The following is a 17652-nucleotide window of genomic DNA, read 5'->3' as shown; positions in this document are numbered from 1 at the left end:
AGCGCCTGCTGAAAAGAACGTTGAGCAGAACGTTGAAGTGCTTGACAAAAATAATTTCATTCAAATGTACATCAGAAAGATCAAGGAATATTCTGAAGAAGTTGCAGAAAAATAGTGAAATTTCTGATGATGTTACTGAAGTAATCCCTGTTAGCTCCCAACCTTCTCCTGTGGTTATGGCTAAGCCAGGTTTCTCTGCTCCTGTGTCTGTTTCAAAGCCAACTGCCATTACAGGAAAGGTGATTGTTAAGGTTGCAACTAAGCGAAACGGAAGGGAAAAGATGAATTTCTTTGTTTGTGGGCATTCACTAGAAGAATCTGAGAAACTAATGAAATTAAAGTTTTCAACAAATTCCCTGTCGCTCAACGACAGTGGTGAGCATTTGAATGACATGAACATTGAAGATTTAAACCTGGGATGCAACATTGATTGTGGAAATAATTACTGTGATGTACAGATCGTCTCCAAATTTATAAGGAGCAACAAAAAATTAACAAGTGATGCAGAAACTAAGGCTCGAGGTTACTGATTTTGCTTGGTGGATCCGTGTTCAAAATATGACCATTCGTAAGTTTTAATTTATACTATTTTTTTTATGTTTATATTTTTATATTCCTCATATATTTATTTCATGTTATTCATGATGTTACTTTTAAGTTATATTACTGTCATATTTTTATTTAGATGTTATTTATTATTTCTTATTAATGTTACTTCTTTTTAGGTAATGATGTTACTTGTCTACATACAATTTTCTTTATTGATTTCTGTTTATATTCTATAATTGAAGTTACTTGTTTTTGTATTTGGCATTACTTCAGTTACAGTAATGCAGTTACTTTTGTTTATATTTTTTATTACTTCAGTTACACTAATGAAGTTACTTTTTTTTGTATTTCTGATTACTTCATTTACACAAATGAAATTACTTTTTTTGTATTTCTGATTACTTCACTTATATTGTAGTTACTTTGTATTTTCTTTTTAATGTTTTTCAATATATCTAACTTCTTGTTAAATTTTTGAAACAGTGGAATTCTTGTTTGGTATACTCCTGAATACTTTGTGAATAGAGAAGCTATGTTGACATTGCAACCCAATAAAATGATAGCCAATCGTATTTTAGAATGTTACTTTGTGGTGTTAAATAATTCTGAATACCTTGTTCTAGAAGGTATTGAAGGTGATCCCAGATTCTTCTTTGGTTTGTCTTACATGGTAATCTTTCTGCTTATAAAAATTTATATTCAAACTTGTGTTTTTAGTTACTAATTTATTTGATCTTTATGTAGGAAGTTATAGTTAAATAGAAGAGACTGATGAAGTAATAAAAGAAATTTTTGATTCTTGGGATTTGTGGTTATCAACCCAACATCATGCCCCAAATATCAACGATTGTGGTTTAGTAAGTCTCTATTTCAAATCTGGTTTTAATTCTTGTTTTATTTTTGGATGTTTATTTACTGATGTTATCTCTGTTTTTTTTTCAGGTGTTTGTGTCCAATTCTCTATGATCGTCATTTTTCATGTGTGGCAATTAATTTTTCAAGCCCTTACAATTGACTACTTAGATAACCGAGTTTATCCATCCTTTGATGAAGACAATAAATTCTTTGAAATAGTGTGTTACTTGGTTGGTTTATCTTGTTTTACTGTAGATTTACTTCATATATATTTTATAATGTTACTTTTGTTGTATTTGATATGTTACTTGTGTTAGGTTATGATACATATGACAATTCATAAATCATGCGGAAAAACCATAAACCCAGGAAAACATATTATTTACACATAATCATTTAGCATAGAATAGATGCATACTCTTTGTTGCGTGCCTTCCCTAGCTGCGCCCGAACCGAACAAGAACAAGTCTTTAGGACTCCAAGTGTCGTCCCTCCGTAGATAGTCCACAGCACGTCCGGATCCGCCTTAAGATTGACCAACTAGAATCGCCCTTAAGGTACTATTATTTTCGGCACTTTATAGGCAAATGTGTGACTGAATTTTTCTCTCAAAAACTCACTTTGAATACTTTGAAACTTGTGTTATAAATTGTGAGCCCTAGCCTCATATTTATAGCGGTATGGAAAGGGAATCGAAATCCTATTCAGATACAAATTAATCAAACCTAGAATCCTACAAGAACTCTAATTTAATTAATTTATCAAATAGAATTAGGAATTTAATCATTAACCGAACTCTGCATGTTTTAGGAAACGTGCACGAACACAAACACTTGCACACACACGCACGACAGCCACGATGGGCCTCATGCGTGCGCGCGAGCAGCAGCCCACTCAGCGCCCGCGCGCGCTGCGCGCTGTGCGCGCTGTGCGCTGCGCGTGCTGTGCGCGCTGTGCGCGCTGCGCGCTGCGCGCAGCCTGCTGGGCCTGGCCTTGCTGTTTGTGCGGCGCGTTTGGCTTGTTGGGCGATGGCCTGGCTTCGTGCTGGGCCTCGTCCGGCAGGCCTCGTCCGATGCTTATTCGTACGATGCGCTTCCGATTAAATTTTCCGATTCCGGAATTCATTTCCGATACGAACAATATTTAATATTTCCGATTCCGGAATTAATTTCCGATTCCGGTAATATTTCCGATTCTGACAATATTTCCGTTTCCGGCAATATTTCCGATTCTGGCAATATTTCCATTTCCGATAATATTTTCCGATACGTACCATGTTTCCGTTTCCGGCAACATCTACGACTCGGATAATATTTATATTTCCGATACGATCCATATTTCCGTTTCCGGCAATATCATCGTTTCCGGAGTATTCATTTCTTGCCTGTGACGATCTTAGCTCCCACTGAAACCAAGATCCGTCGGTTCCGAATATTCATAGATAGAGTATCTAATGCCATTAGATACTTGATCCGTTTACGTACTATTTGTGTGACCCTACGGGTTCAGTCAAGAGTAAGCTGTGGATTAATATCATTAATTCCACTTGAACTGAAGCGGCCTCTAGCTAGGCATTCAGCTCACTTGATCTCACTGAATTATTAATTTGTCAATTAATACTGAACCGCATTTATTAGACTTAACATAGAATGCATACTTGGACCAAGGGCATTATTTCCTTCAACTTGATTTGCATGTTAGAAGTTACCTTAGTTGTATTGATGATGTTACTTGATATGCATGTTAGAAGTTACCTTAGGTATTGATGATGTTACTTGATATGCATGTTAGAAGTTACCTTAGCTGTATTGATGATGTTAGTTTATATGCACTATAATGTTACTTTAGCTCTTTTGATGATGTTACTGCATATTCACTATACATGTTACTTTTGTTGTATTGAATAAGTTACTTTATATGAATGTTAAAAATTACAAAATTTGTATTCATGATGTTACTTTATAAGCACAGTACATGTTACCGTAGTTGCATTGATTATGTTACTTTATATGCACTATATATGTTACTTTGTTGTATTGAAGATGTTATTTCAAATGCATGATACATGTTATCTTTGTTTTATGAAAGAGTTACCTCGTATGCATTTTACATATTTAAGTTTCCTTTGTTTTATTGATGATGTTACTTGTGTATCTTTTTTGTTTAGAATTACTAATAATTTTCTGACTCATGATAAGTTAGAATAATAAACTATTACTATGTTTATTATGTGGCTGTTACCTTTCAACGATTCACATGTTTTTTTTTTTTTGTTAACTTCGGAAACATAACATTACTTAAATATTGTCATATAATTCATTACAGTCCAAAAGCAACTGCCGCAAAGAGTAACTAGGGGGGTGGGGAAACATCCTAGTTACATTCAAATCTAAGTTATCACTTCTACACGTCTTGGCTAGTCCATCTGCTACTTTGTTTTGCAATCTTGGCACATGATGGAAACTAACGTCTGTAAACACCTCCTGCAACTCCCTGCAAGTATTATAGATAGTAGAGAAACAGTGAGGAGTGTGGTTTTGACCACCAAATAATTTGATAGCTCTCGAACAATCTGAAACTGTTTATTGTTTTTTATGTTACTTTATTAGTTAAAGCAGTTTCCTTTAATTTGGTTTTATAGTTTGGCTTTTATGTGTTACTTGTTTAATACTCATTTATTGATTCCTATTCTATTTTCAGAGAAAATATACGGGAATGTATTTGGATTCAAAGGGACATTCTGAAGGATCAAAGTTGATTGATTTTGAAATCAGAGTTATTCAATTTCCTTGGACTACTAAAGTGTACTCCCATGATTGTGGTGTGTTTACTATGATTCATTGTTGCAAGTATCAAGGAGAGCAATTTGAATTTAACAATGTATTAACGGTCAGTGTTATATTTTATGTTATAATTAAGATATATTTCAATAATTCATTATATTACCTAATTAACATATGTATTTATTGAAAGTGTTACTTTTTATTCATGTTTACGTTACTTTCTTTTAATGGAAACTGTTACTTCATGTTTATTTTTATTCTTGCTCAGATTACATAATATGTTAATATTTTATGTTTATGTTTTATATTGGTTACTTGTTTACTAACATAGATGTTTTTTTTCTATTTTGTAGCAAACAAAACGAAGGCTTTGTCGTGCTGAAATTGCTGCTGCCCTTATGTTGAGCGATTTAAATGCTAAGAGGACAGAATTGTTGGAAGAGCTTAAGACTTTTAATTCTCAAAGGGCACAAGTTCTGTCGCTTGTTTTATTGAATGAGAAGTTAATTGCTGCAGATGAGAAGAAGATTGCAGAAGAAAACAAGAAGCTTTTAGCAGCTGAGAGGTTGGAAAAACGGAAGAAAAAGCTTGCCAATGATGGTGTTGAATCACAAACTTCTGATGTATCCAATGATTCAAATGAGGAAGAACCTTCAAATGCAGATACTGTTGAACCTAATGATAATGGTGTTACTGGGAATGAAAGTACCATGTAGTTCGGATTTTAGATAGGTGTTTTTAAGCAAATAATTAGGTGTGTGTATAGTTTTTAAAAGGATTAATTAGTTGTTAATTTAGATTTAAAGGTTAAACAATTGTGTGATTAGTGTTAAACAATTGTGCGCGCAGCCTGCTGGGCCTGGCCTTGCTGTTTGTGCGGCGCGTTTGGCTTGCTGGGCGATGGCCTGGCTTCGTGCTGGGCCTCGTCCGGCAGGCCTCGTCCGATGCTTATTCGTACGATGCGCTTCCGATTAAATTTTCCGATTCCGGAATTCATTTCCGATACGAACAATATTTAATATTTCCGATTCCGGAATTAATTTCCGATTCCGGTAATATTTCCGATTCTGACAATATTTCCGTTTCCGGCAATATTTCCGATTCTGGCAATATTTCCATTTCCGATAATATTTTCCGATACGTACCATGTTTCCGTTTCCGGCAACATCTACGACTCGGATAATATTTATATTTCCGATACGATCCATATTTCCGTTTCCGGCAATATCATCGTTTCCGGAGTATTCATTTCTTGCCTGTGACGATCTTAGCTCCCACTGAAACCAAGATCCGTCGGTTCCGAATATTCATAGATAGAGTATCTAATGCCATTAGATACTTGATCCGTTTACGTACTATTTGTGTGACCCTACGGGTTCAGTCAAGAGTAAGCTGTGGATTAATATCATTAATTCCACTTGAACTGAAGCGGCCTCTAGCTAGGCATTCAGCTCACTTGATCTCACTGAATTATTAATTTGTCAATTAATACTGAACCGCATTTATTAGACTTAACATAGAATGCATACTTGGACCAAGGGCATTATTTCCTTCAGTCTCCCACTTGTCCTTAGGGACAAGTGTGCATTTCCTAATTCCTTTGTCGCTCGATGCTTGCTCTTGAACATAAGGTAAGAGTTGTCATCCTTATTATGTCCAGAGGTGTTCCTCGGTTTCAGAGTTCAACTGATCAAATAAACAGATAATCATAGCCTATGATTCATCCGAGCACGGCCATGCATTTCACAGTTTCTAGCTCTCCGAGTGGCCTTGTACAACTTTTAAGCATCTCATCCCGATTTATGGGAGGACAATCCCAATCTTGCGATCATGAGATTAGACTTCGTTTGATAGGTGATTACCTGAGCGTTGCCTTTATAGCCTCCTTTTACGGTGCGACGGTTGGTCAACGTCAAAGCAACCAGTTTTCAAACAAGTAATCTCAAATCACTCAGGTATTGAGGATTTAGTGTCTAATAATTTAATGAAATTTACTTATGACAAACTTTCATCTCTTACAGTAAAGTTTCATAGGTCTCGTCCGATACTAGTCTTCCCAAAGTAAGTATCTATGCAAATGATTATGACATTGCCATGTCCACATAGTTCAAGAAACAGAACTACTAGTTATCTTGCATTCTAATCGTCTAACGTTTTCTATGCGTCCAATTTTATAGAAGACTCCGATTAGGGACCATTTTCAACCTTTGACATTCAAGTTCACTTGATAGACATTTCTTAGTCACAGGACTGGTCCTGACAGTCTATCTTGAATATATCGTCAAATTGAAGGGACTCATCATTTAATAAACCACAAATTAAATGGAAAAATGAATTCCTTTCATTTATTGTGAATGATTATCCAATAATGTTTTACAAAGATTTAAATTCTAAAACTTTAAAACATTAAACAGAGACATCAAAGCCATTCTCCAATATGCTTGATTCCCATAGCTGCAGTGTGCGAGTTGTGCTTCGCTTGCGGCAGAGGTTTAGTTAATGGATCTGATATGTTGTCATCAGTTCCAATTTTGCTTATCTCGACTTCTTTTCTTTCAACGAACTCTCGTAGGAGGTGAAATCTACGAAGTACATGCTTGACTCTCTGGTGGTGTCTAGGCTCTTTTGCCTGTGCAATAGCTCCGTTATTATCACAATACAGGGCTATTGGTCCTTTAATGGAGGGGACTACACCAAGTTCTCCTATGAACTTCCTTAGCCATATAGCTTCCTTTGCTGCTTCATGTGCAGCAATGTACTCCGCTTCAGTTGTAGAATCCGCAATGGTGCTTTGCTTAGCACTTTTCCAGCTTACTGCTCCTCCGTTGAGGCAGAAGACAAACCCAGACTGTGATCTGAAATCATCTTTGTCGGTTTGGAAACTTGCGTCCGTATAGCCTTTAACAATTAATTCATCATCTCCACCATAGACCAGGAAGTCATCTTTGTGCCTTTTCAGGTACTTCAGAATATTCTTGGCAGCAGTCCAATGCGCCTCTCCTGGGTCTGACTGGTATCTGCTCGTAGCACTGAGTGCGTACGCAACATCCGGGCGTGTACATATCATAGCATACATTATTGAACCAATCAATGATGCATATGGAATCCCATTCATTCGTCTACGCTCATCAAGTGTTTTTGGGCACTGAGTCTTGCTTAGAGTCATTCCATGAGACATGGGTAGGTAGCCTCGCTTGGAGTCCGCCATCTTGAACCTATCAAGCACCTTATTGATATAAGTGCTTTGACTAAGTCCAATCATCTTTTTAGATCTATCTCTGTAAATCTTGATGCCCAATATGTACTGTGCTTCTCCTAGATCCTTCATCGAAAAACATTTCCCAAGCCAAATCTTGACAGAGTTCAACATAGGAATGTCATTTCCGATAAGCAATATGTCGTCGACATATAATACTAGGAAAGCAATTTTGCTCCCACTGACCTTCTTGTATACACAAGATTCGTCCGCGTTCTTGATGAAACCAAAGTCACTGACTGCTTCATCAAAACGTATATTCCAGCTCCTGGATGCCTGCTTCAATCCGTAGATTGATTTCTTTAGCTTGCATACCTTTTTAGCATTCTTTGGATCCTCAAAACCTTCAGGTTGTGTCATAAACACAGTTTCTGTTAAAACGCCGTTTAAGAAAGCAGTTTTGACATCCATCTGCCATATTTCGTAATCGTAATATGCAGCGATTGCTAACATTTTTCGAATAGACTTTAGCATTGCAACTGGTGAAAAGGTTTCATCGTAATCCACACCGTGGACTTGCCTGTAACCTTTTGCAACCAATCTAGCTTTGAAAACTTCAAGTTTCCCATCCTTGTCTGCTTCCAATGGCTTGGTAGCCATCTGGCAAATCGACCAAATCCCATACTTGGTTTTCAGACATGGAGTCTAATTCAGATTGCATGGCTTCTTGCCATTGCTTGGAGCTAGGGCTCGTCATAGCTTGCTTGTAAGTCGCAGGTTCATCACTTTCAAGTAATAGAACGTCATAGCTCTCGTTCGTCAAAATACCTAAGTACCTTTCCGGTTGAGATCTATATCTTTGCGATCTACGCGGGGTAACATTTCTAGATTGACCATGATTCTCACCAGATTCTTCTAAAGATCTCTGAGTTTCATCCTGAATGTCATCTTGAGCATTCTCTAGAGTTTGTTGTTCGACTCGAATTTCTTCGAGGTCTACTTTTCTCCCACTTGTCATTTTGGAAATGTGATCCTTCTCCAAAAAGACACCATCTCGAGCAACAAACACTTTGTTCTCAGATGTATTGTAGAAGTAATACCCCTTTGTTTCCTTTGGATAGCCCACAAGGATACATTTGTCAGATTTTGGATGAAGTTTGTCTGAAATTAATCGTTTGACGTATACTTCACATCCCCAAATCTTAAGAAAAGACACATTTGGAGGCTTTCCAAACCATAATTCGTATGGAGTCTTTTCGACAGCTTTAGACGGAGCTCTATTTATAGTGAGTGCAGCTGTATTTAGTGCATGTCCCCAAAATTCTAATGGAAGTTCGGCCTGACCCATCATTGACCTGACCATGTCTAGCAAGGTTCTGTTCCTCCGTTCTGACACACCGTTCCATTGTGGTGTTCCAGGAGGAGTCAATTCTGATAGAATTCCACATTCTTTCAGATGGTCATCAAATTCATAGCTCAGATATTCACCGCCTCTATCAGACCGCAGTGCCTTGATCTTCTTGCCTAATTGATTCTCTACTTCACTCTGAAATTCCTTGAATTTGTCAAAGGATTCAGACTTATGCTTCATTAGGTAGACATAACCATACCTACTGAAGTCATCAGTGAAAGTGATAAAGTAGCTGAAACCACCTCTAGCATTTGTACTCATTGGTCCACATACATCTGTATGGATTAAACCCAATAGTCCATTTGCTCTTTCTCCAACTTTAGAGAAAGGTTGCTTTGTCATTTTGCCAAGTAAACATGATTCGCATTTACCATAATCCTCTAAGTTAAATGGTTCTAGAATTCCTTCCCTTTGAAGTCTTTCTAAGCGTTTCAAGTTTATATGGCCTAATCGACAATGCCACAGATAGGTGAGATCTGAATCATCCTTTTTGGCCTTTTTGGTATTTATGTTATATACTTGTTTGTCGTGATCTAATAAATAAAGTCCATTGACTAATCTAGCAGATCCATAAAACATCTCTTCAAAATAAAACGAACAACTATTGTCTTTTATTATAAAGGAAAATCCCTTAGCATCTAAGCAAGAAACTGAAATGATGTTTTTAGTAAGACTTGGAACATGGAAACATTCTTCCAGTTCCAAAACTAGCCCGGAGGGCAACGACAAATAGTAAGTTCCTACAGCTAATGCAGCAATCCGTGCTCCATTTCCCACTCGTAGGTCGACTTCACCCTTGCTTAACTTTCTACTTCTTCTTAGTCCCTGTGGATTGGAACATAAGTGTGAGCCACAACCTGTATCTAATACCCAAGAAGTTGAATTAGCAAGTATACAGTCTATAACGAAAATACCTGAAGATGGAACGACTGTTCCGTTCTTCTGATCTTCCTTTAGCTTCAAGCAATCTCTCTTCCAATGCCCCTTCTTCTTGCAGTAGAAGCATTCGGATTCAGAAGTGGGTTGACTGACCTTCCTCTTTGCAGATTTGGCGCCAGTTTGCTTAGTTGGGCTGGCCTTGTTGCCACCTTTCTTAGCATTCCTCTTCTTTCCAGATTTCTTGAACTTGCCCCCACGCACCATAAGCACATCCTGCTTATCACTTTTGAGCGTCTTTTCAGCGGTCTTCAGCATACCGTGAAGCTCAGTGAGCGTTTTGTCCAGACTATTCATACTGTAGTTCAGTTTGAACTGATCATACCCGCTATGAAGAGAATGGAGGATGGTGTCTATAGCCATTTCCTGAGAAAATTGCTGATCCAGCCGACTCATATTCTCAATGAGTCCAATCATTTTGAGAACATGTGGACTTACGGGCTCGCCTTTCTTAAGCTTGGTCTCAAGAATTTGCCTATGAGTCTCGAATCTTTCGACTCGAGCCAGATCTTGGAACATGTTCTTCAACTCACTGATGATTGTGAAAGCATCTGAGTTGATGAACGTTTTCTGCAGATCCGCACTCATGGTGGCGAGCATTAGACATTTCACATCCTTGTTGGCATCAATCCAACGATTGAGGGCTGCCTGAGTGACCCCGTCGCCTGCAGCTTCGGGCATCGCCTCATCTAGGACATACTCCTTTTCTTCCTGCATAAGAACTATTTGCAAGTTCCTTTGCCAGTCAAGGAAGTTTTTCCCGTTCAACTTCTCCTTTTCGAGAATTGATCGAATGTTGAATGAATTGTTGTTTGCCATATTAAAAACTACAATTGAAAAGAATAAACAAATAAATAACCATTCACAGTTTCTCTTAATAAACTTAAATTCTAGCATACATGCATAATTCAATGTTTATTAAGCATTTTATTCAAATTATGTGTTCCGGCAGGTGTGAATAAAATGATTCCAAGATCCTAAAATCATTGAAGAACTAAGCACAGTTTGTCGACTTAATCCTAGAACATCTTAGGTAAGCAAAAGCCTTTTGCTAATAGTCTAGAAACTATTCTTGGTTGATAGGTACGTCTAAGAACTTATTAGGTAAACCTATCGAATTTGCCACGACATAAAAGGACTCCTTACTTATATCGTTGAGTTTCACCAAAACTAACATGTACTCACAATTATTTGTGTACCTTGCCCCTTTAGGACCAATAAGTAACACCTCGCTGAGCGAAAACTATTACTAGATTGATGTAAAGGATATCCAAGCAAGTGTATATTTTGGCATGGCACCTTTTAACTCAATTTTTAAGTTTGGAACTTAAGGCTCTTACTATGTTGGTTAGATTTTAAGTGAACTAAAATCCTTAATCATGCAACATAATCAAGCTTTTGATCTCATGCATTTTAAGACATATTTAAAACAATAAATAACTTAAAACATGCATAAGATATTTGTGATCTAGTATGGCCCGACTTCATCTTGAAGCTTTGACTTCAAAGTCCGTCTTGAAAATCTCCGTGGGAGGCACCATTTTCTTCAAATAGGATAAGCTATAACTAATTACAACTATTTGATGGTTCGCAGACCATATTTGAATTGAAAAATAACTTTGGTACTTTAGACCAATTACATTCAAATTAATGGTACGCAGACCATATTTTCTATCCTATTTGGGCCATACTAGTCACTTCATAACCTGCAAAACAGTACATATACAATATATACCATTCACCCATTCATTATCATGAATGGCCCACATAGCTGGTTAGTAAAACACATTATGCATCACGTAAACATTTGCAGCAATTAATCAAGGGCACCAATAATCTACCAATTATTCAGTCCTTATTAATTCTAATCAAGTTGTTTTAACCTTAAGGATTTGTAGACCTAATCAAGAGTTTATGACTAAAAAGCGCTCCCACTTAAACCAATAAATTCATATGCTTTACCAATTTTAAACATAAAAATGTATTTCTAGTCCAACCGGAAACATACAAATTTAATTAAAATTTAAAGCTCATATCAATTTATAATTGAATCCAAAAATTTAATTTAATTTCAGTCGTATTTAAATTAATTCATGATTTTAATTTTAGTAAAATAATTAGAATAAATAACATTTATTATAATTATAATATTCAAAATTAAAATCCAAGAAAATAATTCAAATTATTAATTTTAAAATTAATTAAAATTACGTGAACTGAAATTTTCAAATTAAACATTCAAAACGATCTAATCGTAACGCAAACACCCTACGCGTTGCACGCCCATGGGCCGTACGCACACAGCCATTGCTGGCCATGTGCGCGCAGCCCATGCGCTCGTCGCATAGCTGCTGCTTCCCTATCGCAAGCCTCTGCACGCATTGGTGCTCGCTGCGCGCGCCAGCGCTCATCGCACGCGAGCTATCGCTCGCAGTGCGCGCGCGCGACATCGCTCGCTGGGCGCGGGAGCCATCACTCGCTGGGCGCGCGACATCGCTCGCTGTGCGCGCGAGCCATCGCTCGCTGGGGCGCGATATCGCTCGCTGGGCGGGCGACATCGCTCGCTGTGCGCGCGAGTAATGCTGGGCGCAGCGCTCGTGGCACGCGAGCTTGCGCTCGCTGCGCGCGAGGCTGCGCGCTCTTGTGCGAGGCAGCGCGCGTTGTGGCGCAGCTCGCTTGCTGCCCACACGCGACTGCCTTGGCTCGCTCTTCGCCCATGCCCATTCGTTCATTGCTCGTGGCACACGACACAAGGCAGGGCTGCTGCCTTGTGCTCGTGCACTACGCCCTTGCTCATTGCATTCGTGCCGCACGGGCGACGAGCTCCCTTGCTCGTCGTCGCATGCCCGCATTATACAACACCCCTTAAGGGTAACACGAAGCGTCCATTGCTTCGTGCGTGCAAGTTTTATGAACGAATCGCATAAAATTTAAAATTTATATTTAAAATTAATGACAAATTAATAAATAATATTAATTTCATAATTTTAGGGCGAAAAATCGAAAATTTATTATCCAATTGATTTCCGATTGATATGGATTCAAGTCTAGGTCATAAAAATTTAAAATTTATCGTAAATTTACAATTTTTATGGTGGTTTTTAATCATAGGTTTCTAATTAAATTACAATTAATTATGAAAATCAAATTAATTCTAAATTATTCTAATTTTCAACAAATTAATCATAATTAATAATTAGATTGCATAATTAACAAGACTAGGCATTCAAACTTGTTAAACATATGCAGTAGGTCAATCAAAAATTCAAGATTTATCAACAAGAATCGCAAATATTTAATTTAACATCTTAAATTTACGAAATTTTGCATTCGAAAAACTAAAACCTTCGAAAAGTCATAGTTAGGCTTCGAATTTGAGAATTCTGGGTTCGGCAGAAAAAGACTATTTTTGTCAAAATTTTTAGAATGCCTTTTACATGCGGAATTGACACAAAAATCACTCAATTCGGATGAGTAACGAAGAAACTGCCGAAAAACTGCGTACGTATAATTAAATAAACGCAATTTGCAATTAATTAACAATTACGAAAATTAATCACCCCTTTTAATTCTTGCAAATTTGTAATATTTAACCATGTTCATGCAATTTAGATTATGAAAATAATAAGGGGCTCGTGATACCACTGTTAGGTTATGATACATATGACAATTCATAAATCATGCCGAAAAACCATAAACCCAGGAAAACATATTATTTACACATAATCATTTAGCATAGAATAGATGCATACTCTTTGTTGCGTGCCTTCCCTAGCTGCGCCCGAACCGAACAAGAACAAGTCTTTAGGACTCCAAGTGTCGTCCCTCCGTAGATAGTCCACAGCACGTCCGGATCCGCCTTAAGATTGACCAACTAGAATCGCCCTTAAGGTACTATTATTTTCGGCACTTTATAGGCAAATGTGTGACTGAATTTTTCTCTCAAAAACTCACTTTGAATACTTTGAAACTTGTGTTATAAATTGTGAGCCCTAGCCTCATATTTATAGCGGTATGGAAAGGGAATCGAAATCCTATTCAGATACAAATTAATCAAACCTAGAATCCTACAAGAACTCTAATTTAATTAATTTATCAAATAGAATTAGGAATTTAATCATTAACCGAACTCTGCATGTTTTAGGAAACGTGCACGAACACAAACACTTGCACACACACGCACGACAGCCACGATGGGCCTCATGCGTGCGCGCGAGCAGCAGCCCACTCAGCGCCCGCGCGCGCTGCGCGCTGTGCGCGTTGTGCGCTGCGCGTGCTGTGCGCGCTGTGCGCGCTGCGCGCTGCGCGCAGCCTGCTGGGCCTGGCCTTGCTGTTTGTGCGGCGCGTTTGGCTTGCTGGGCGATGGCCTGGCTTCGTGCTGGGCCTCGTCCGGCAGGCCTCGTCCGATGCTTATTCGTACGATGCGCTTCCGATTAAATTTTCCGATTCCGGAATTCATTTCCGATACGAACAATATTTAATATTTCCGATTCCGGAATTAATTTCCGATTCCGGTAATATTTCCGATTCTGACAATATTTCCGTTTCCGGCAATATTTCCGATTCTGGCAATATTTCCATTTCCGATAATATTTTCCGATACGTACCATGTTTCCGTTTCCGGCAACATCTACGACTCGGATAATATTTATATTTCCGATACGATCCATATTTCCGTTTCCGGCAATATCATCGTTTCCGGAGTATTCATTTCTTGCCTGTGACGATCTTAGCTCCCACTGAAACCAAGATCCGTCGGTTCCGAATATTCATAGATAGAGTATCTAATGCCATTAGATACTTGATCCGTTTACGTACTATTTGTGTGACCCTACGGGTTCAGTCAAGAGTAAGCTGTGGATTAATATCATTAATTCCACTTGAACTGAAGCGGCCTCTAGCTAGTCATTCAGCTCACTTGATCTCACTGAATTATTAATTTGTCAATTAATACTGAACCGCATTTATTAGACTTAACATAGAATGCATACTTGGACCAAGGGCATTATTTCCTTCAACTTGATTTGCATGTTAGAAGTTACCTTAGTTGTATTGATGATGTTACTTGATATGCATGTTAGAAGTTACCTTAGGTATTGATGATGTTACTTGATATGCATGTTAGAAGTTACCTTAGCTGTATTGATGATGTTAGTTTATATGCACTATAATGTTACTTTAGCTCTTTTGATGATGTTACTGCATATTCACTATACATGTTACTTTTGTTGTATTGAATAAGTTACTTTATATGAATGTTAAAAATTACAAAATTTGTATTCATGATGTTACTTTATAAGCACAGTACATGTTACCGTAGTTGCATTGATTATGTTACTTTATATGCACTATATATGTTACTTTGTTGTATTGAAGATGTTATTTCAAATGCATGATACATGTTATCTTTGTTTTATGAAAGAGTTACCTCGTATGCATTTTACATATTTAAGTTTCCTTTGTTTTATTGATGATGTTACTTGTGTATCTTTTTTGTTTAGAATTACTAATAATTTTCTGACTCATGATAAGTTAGAATAATAAACTATTACTATGTTTATTATGTGGCTGTTACCTTTCAACGATTCACATGTTTTTTTTTTTTTTGTTAACTTCGGAAACATAACATTACTTAAATATTGTCATATAATTCATTACAGTCCAAAAGCAACTGCCGCAAAGAGTAACTAGGGGGGTGGGGAAACATCCTAGTTACATTCAAATCTAAGTTATCACTTCTACACGTCTTGGCTAGTCCATCTGCTACTTTGTTTTGCAATCTTGGCACATGATGGAAACTAACGTCTGTAAACACCTCCTGCAACTCCCTGCAAGTATTATAGATAGTAGAGAAACAGTGAGGAGTGTGGTTTTGACCACCAAATAATTTGATAGCTCTCGAACAATCTGAAACTGTTTATTGTTTTTTATGTTACTTTATTAGTTAAAGCAGTTTCCTTTAATTTGGTTTTATAGTTTGGCTTTTATGTGTTACTTGTTTAATACTCATTTATTGATTCCTATTCTATTTTCAGAGAAAATATACGGGAATGTATTTGGATTCAAAGGGACATTCTGAAGGATCAAAGTTGATTGATTTTGAAATCAGAGTTATTCAATTTCCTTGGACTACTAAAGTGTACTCCCATGATTGTGGTGTGTTTACTATGATTCATTGTTGCAAGTATCAAGGAGAGCAATTTGAATTTAACAATGTATTAACGGTCAGTGTTATATTTTATGTTATAATTAAGATATATTTCAATAATTCATTAAAATACCTAATTAACATATGTATTTATTGAAAGTGTTACTTTTTATTCATGTTTACGTTACTTTCTTTTAATGGAAACTGTTACTTCATGTTTATTTTTATTCTTGCTCAGATTACATAATATGTTAATATTTTATGTTTATGTTTTATATTGGTTACTTGTTTACTAACATAGATGTTTTTTTTCTATTTTGTAGCAAACAAAACGAAGGCTTTGTCGTGCTGAAATTGCTGCTGCCCTTATGTTGAGCGATTTAAATGCTAAGAGGACAGAATTGTTGGAAGAGCTTAAGACTTTTAATTCTCAAAGGGCACAAGTTCTGTCGCTTGTTTTATTGAATGAGAAGTTAATTGCTGCAGATGAGAAGAAGATTGCAGAAGAAAACAAGAAGCTTTTAGCAGCTGAGAGGTTGGAAAAACGGAAGAAAAAGCTTGCCAATGATGGTGTTGAATCACAAACTTCTGATGTATCCAATGATTCAAATGAGGAAGAACCTTCAAATGCAGATACTGTTGAACCTAATGATAATGGTGTTACTGGGAATGAAAGTACCATGTAGTTCGGATTTTAGATAGGTGTTTTTAAGCAAATAATTAGGTGTGTGTATAGTTTTTAAAAGGATTAATTAGTTGTTAATTTAGATTTAAAGGTTAAACAATTGTGTGATTAGTTTTAAGCAAACAATCAGTTGTGTGTTCTGTTAAATATAATTTCTTTTATGTGTTACCATTTATATGATTTAGTGTCACTATTTTAAATTTAAATTACTTATCTACTTTTATATTCAATAAGTAAAATTACTTTTTATTGTGATTACTCTTACCACTATAATTAAAAGCATCTAATTTAATGACAGATATTAAAATAATATTTGAAAGTTGAATAAAACCTGTTACTTATAAGGTTAAGACCTGGAAGTTATAAGGTTAAGAGCATGTGCTTTTCCTGTTACTTATAAGGTCTAGAGCAGGAGCTTTTTCTGTTACTTATAAGGTTAAGACCAGGTACTTATAAGGTTAAGACAAAGTACTTTTAAAATTATTAGATAGAGTTTTTTTTTTTTTTTTCCCAGTTACTTGGTTATTAGAATATTAGTTGTTACTTCATTTGCTTTGGGATGTTACCTTTTATTTTTAGTGATGTTACTCTGTTTGGTTTACAAATTTTTACTGCTGAATCTCCTTGATACTTGCAGGTGCTTTTCCTGTTACTTATAAGGTTAAGATCAGGTACTTATAAAGTTAAGACCAAGTATTTTTAAAATTATTAGATAAAGTTTTTTTATTTTTATTCCAGTTACTTTCTTATTAGAATATTAGTTGTTACTTTATTTTCTTTGGGATGTTACTTTTAATTCTTAGTGATGTTACTCTGTTTGGTTGACAAAGGTGATATTGTTGTTACTCAAGTTTATAAGCTATTTACTCATAGTCCTCTTACTGATCATAAAATGGAGGAGTTAAGAAGGAAGATTTTGGAAGGAAAGGATGATTTTAAAAGGATTTTTGTGATGTATGTGATGGCTATAAGTTTTGCTCCAACAACCAACCGAACAATATATCTTAAACTTGTTCGTGCAATGGAGAATGTTAACTTGTTTAAGGAATACAATTGGTGTGAATATGTGCTTTCAAGCCTTGTTTCAAG

The sequence above is a fragment of the Spinacia oleracea genome, chromosome 6 (assembly GCF_020520425.1).
Source record: "Spinacia oleracea cultivar Varoflay chromosome 6, BTI_SOV_V1, whole genome shotgun sequence".
In the NCBI taxonomy this organism is placed as follows: domain Eukaryota; kingdom Viridiplantae; phylum Streptophyta; class Magnoliopsida; order Caryophyllales; family Amaranthaceae; genus Spinacia; species Spinacia oleracea.
This window is presented reverse-complemented; position numbering follows the sequence as displayed.